The 4515-nt window shown below is 38.3% G+C and overlaps 1 protein-coding gene across 1 annotated transcript in view; it reads left to right on the top strand.

Annotated features, from left to right (window-relative positions):
• The window catches only part of FBXW7 (F-box and WD repeat domain containing 7), a 255063-nt gene that overhangs the window by 13913 nt on the left and 236635 nt on the right, over window positions 1–4515 (top strand). The gene's annotated exons all lie outside the window — the stretch shown is intronic.

The following is a 4515-nucleotide window of genomic DNA, read 5'->3' as shown; positions in this document are numbered from 1 at the left end:
CCAAGTTTCCCATCGCATCCTGCAAGGGCCCCACATTACCCGGGACCTTCTTTTTACCCCCTACGTATTTAAAAAAGGACTTCTTATTGTCCTTAATCTGGGAAGCTAGTCCCAGTTTCTTCTCTGCCTTGGCCTTCCTAACTACCCCCCTACATCCCCGAGCAACTACTTTGGCTGTTGGAGAATGTCTTTCCACTACAAAACAGCTCTAATGCAGTCAACATGGTAGTTGAACTATTAAAAGGCTTCAGTCTTTTGAAGTATTCCTTTTTAGGGAAAACATACTATCCAGTATATCTTAAGAGATGGTAATGCAGAAGAGTTTGCTATCACTCTGCTGGATAGTAGGTTTTCTTATTTTAATAAGGGCTAATAACTGATTCAGAGAAGTTAAGATTTCCTGCTGTGCTGCTGTCCACTAATCTCCAATATCTTTGCCTTTTTGGATGAACTGTCTCTTCTTATAAGATAAACATTGATCCGATTTATTCTTTTACACTTGATATGATGTGAAATCCCAATTAAAATTATTGTCACTTTTTCCTGCTACTCTGCCTTAGATGCAATGCAGTACTACATGTTGAACACTGGCTTTCCTTGCTTAGAAGTCCACAATAAGGTGTAAATAACTAGGTACATTGGAGAGAAGATGACAAACAAAAATAATAGTAAAAAATGAAGCTGATGTAAAATAGTCTGTGTCTACTGTAGAAATGAATGGCTGGTACTGCTGAAAATAACATTAGTGGACTACACATGCACACCAAAATTTTTTTTGTGATGCTTTACCTTGTTTGTAAACTAGTGTTCTGTATTACCACTGGAGTTGCATTGTGTTGTAGGTATCTACTCAAGAAGTAGGTTCCCAAAGATAGCCAGTGGGAGATTTTGAATAATTTTTTGGAAGCCCAAGGCGATTTTTGGAGAAGGAATCAAACTCCCACTTCCCCCTTTGCAGTGGTAGAGGCAGTAGAAATTTTTAATTAGGGAGGCAGCCTCATTTTGTTGTTTAAGAGAGTTTGTCTCAGCTTTGTATTGTCAGTTCAACAAGAATGAAATTTCTACTAGTTATGGAAAAACAGTATCACCAAAATTAGTGAGAATTACCATTCTCCTGTTGTAGCTGGTTAGCCTAGATAGTTAATTCCACTGAGCACAGTTTAAAGTTAGGGCAAGTGGTTACTGTTGTAGTGGATTAGGAGTAAATTAAGTCTGGATGCAGCCTAATGAAAGGACAGTTCCTGGCTTTGCCATAGTTTCATTTGCTGTGTTGTGTGCCGATTGGGTGCTGGTATTATCTGGTAGGAGGCTTTCAAACCTAGTAAAATCTTTGATCCAAATTTAGTGGGTTTCTGGGCTGTGTCCTTGCTTGCCTTTTTGGTCTATTGAACCCACCTTAAGTCAATTCAAGCTGCTAAATGCAAATGCTTTGCAATAAACACATCACACACATCGTGAGCAATATGATAAAGATCTGTTGAGTTTTTTGGTTTTGGTGGTGCTTGCATTGAAAACGTTAAACAATGTAGTCTGTGTAAAAAGAGTTTTAGGACTCCTTAGGGGATCTAGTACATGCCATAAACAAAAAAACTTATTCTTGATTTTTATGACCCAGATTTGGGAAATGAAAAAGTGAACTGGTTTTAGGAGAACTTTCTAGTTTGCGATACAAAATATTGCATAGCTAGATGCATTCTATGAGGTTTCTGATGTTTCATAGAGTAACAAAAGGTTGCTTTATTAGTAGCTTTAATGAACAAATCGCTTTATTGGCTTAGACATACTGGTTGCTTTGTCGGTCCAAACAGCTATGAGTTCTTGTTTCAATTCACCATTGTGTTAAAGTAGAGAAGTGATAGCCATTGACCTTCTGTTAAAGCACAATAAAAAGTTTTTTGTGAAGAAGAAAGTGTGCAAGAAAAATAGCAGTGCAGTTCTCTAACTGCAGTTCAGCAACTTTAAAATAAGAGACCTCATACCTCTTCTATTCACACATCTTCTCTTGTTAGATAGGTCAGTGAAATGTGGTTAAAAAAACAAAAACAAAACACAAAAAAACCCCAAAACCCAAAGGACTGGCTTCTCAGAGCTCTGCTTTTCAAAGTACATGTATGCAAAGCAGTAAAGATTTACACCATAGCAATAAGAAAAGAAGTAATATAAAGCATTAATTTCATGTTATTCATGACTAACTCTTAAATGCAGAATGCTTAACTTCCAAAATAAGTCTTCTCTCTCATCGTTAATGCTAAATTTAAAATTTTAACTTTTTTGTTTGTATAAATTAACGCCCCCCAAATGTTTATTTTAATTGATCCCTGGCATTTGTTTTTCCGCCTGTAAGTATTTTTAGGAAGCTTGTTAGTCTGTTTCATTGATATTTTGGAGGGATTCCAGCATAGTAGTAGGAAATCAGCACTTGATGAATATTTGCATTTTGATATGTTGTAGATAGTGATTATTTAAAAAATATAATTATTATAAATAATGTAATAATTATTTTAAAACTTATTAAAAATACAATGTTGGCTTCCTAGTGGGAAGCAGTGGTCCTCATGGCTGCTGTGGCCTAGCGTGCAGCCTGTAGGGGGGGTGCCAGCATGAAGGGGAGCAGCCAAAATGGCAGCCACCCTCACCCCTCGCTGTTGATTGGCTGAGATAGCTGGTTGCCTGTCATGCAGCCCCACCCCCCTGCCAGTCTGTGGTGAGGTGGGACCACAATGACAGCTGATCAGCAGCAGTGGGAGGGGCTGCATGATGGACAGCCCTTGACCAATCAGTGGTTAAGGCTCCCTCAGCCAAGCCGAAGTGTGGGGATGGCTGCAATAAGCCTGCAAAAATGGCAGTGGGCTCTGCAGTCTGCCTGCTAAATTGCTTGCCTGTCTCCTCAATTTCAGTAGGTCCCTAAGTATAGGGCAGGGGGTTTGGGAACCCTGACTCAGCACTTGCTGTTCCAAAGACAAGCACCAAGTATGCCATGAGAAGTATGATATTTGAACTGATTTTAAACCAGATCCAAGAACTTGGATTTCCTTTTTACATACTTTGTTTTCATGTTTGCTATCATCCCTCATGCACAAACGCCAGATTGATTGGTATTTCTTTGCAGTCCCAAACACATTTGTGTAGTTGTCTTTTGTAATGATGGGGCATCTAAGTGGCAGTATGCCAGATCATCTTGGGCTTCTGTACACATGCTCTGGGGTGCAGGGTAGGCATTTTAATTAGAGCGGCTCTCAAGAGCTTCTCGTCTATTCGGTGTTCCCACCATTATTTTGCGGGGATGCTAAATACATGAGATGCTCCAGCAGACTTGATTTACCAGAACATGGTGGAGCATGTGTAAAAGTGCCCCTTATTCCTGTGAGGTGATGGCCCTCTTCCCACAACAATAATATTATCTCTAAAGTTGTGTCTGTAAACTTAGAAAGATGTCTCCCAGCCTGTTCACGCATGATTTGCAGTGTTTTTGCAGTTACACGGGTTAGAAACTTTATTTTAAATGAAAGTTTCAATTCACTAGAAATTGATGGCACTTATCCAGGAAAGATTTCTATTCTGTACAAGTAGTTTTATTATTTTTTTAAAATCATTTTAATCTGGGGGAAAGCCTGCCATAATCAACTGCCTTGTGTGTCCCAAGTTTTATAGGTATATAATCAGAACATGCATTATCTAGTGAAGTTATCTACTGGAATAAATAACTTTTCATTAATAAAATATTTTGGGGTGAGATCTCTGCTTTATAATGTCTTGTAGTACATAACTTAACATGGTGGGGTAGATCCTTACTGTTGTATCTGGATATTGCTCTTACACAAATAGTGCTATAAAGGGTGTCCCATTGTGCAGTTACATAGTCTTAGAAGTTCTTCTAGTTAACATGTGAGCAGGTTTTTGGATCTGGAAGAAACAAGGTATGGAATTTTTCTGACGCAATTTCTTGAGGAAGGAAGACAACTCCATCTCTCTGCTTAAATCTGTCAAGTTAATTTTTAAAACGGAACTGTTTCATGTGAATTTGTTATTAGAGTTTGAACTAATATATTGTCAGAGAGGAAGGTTCTTTGGTGTTTAGACCACCTGTGTTCCAGGCTTGAAATGTGTGTGTATGGTTAAAACAAAAAAGCTGAGAATATATCCATATTTCACGTTGCTAAATTTTCCCTTTGATGGGATAGGGGGTGGGTGAGTAATATAACAGTAACTTCTGTTTGGATGGCTTCCTTGTATTCCACATAGCTAGAGGTTGTAACCCAGATTGGATAAAGGACTGTTTTACCATGTGTTTGTGTCAGTGCTTAGCCCAGCACATCCTCAAAAAGCTTACAGCTTAAGTACCATATTTACCTGATTATAAGACGACCCTAAATATAAGAGAACCCTCCACCAAATAGTTAGATTCTATATGTGGACATTTATAAATCGGTTATAATTTTCCAGATGTGGAATCTAATTAATGGAGCTTTATCTTGAATTTGTCCCCCTCGCACTGCTATAGAAGGGAAAATAAAT

Source organism: Crocodylus porosus, unplaced genomic scaffold (genome assembly GCF_001723895.1).
Source record: "Crocodylus porosus isolate Cpor-Errol unplaced genomic scaffold, CroPor_comp1, whole genome shotgun sequence".
Lineage (NCBI taxonomy): Eukaryota > Metazoa > Chordata > Crocodylia > Crocodylidae > Crocodylus > Crocodylus porosus.
Note: the sequence above shows the minus strand (reverse complement) of the source record. Positions and strands in the feature narration are given on the sequence as shown.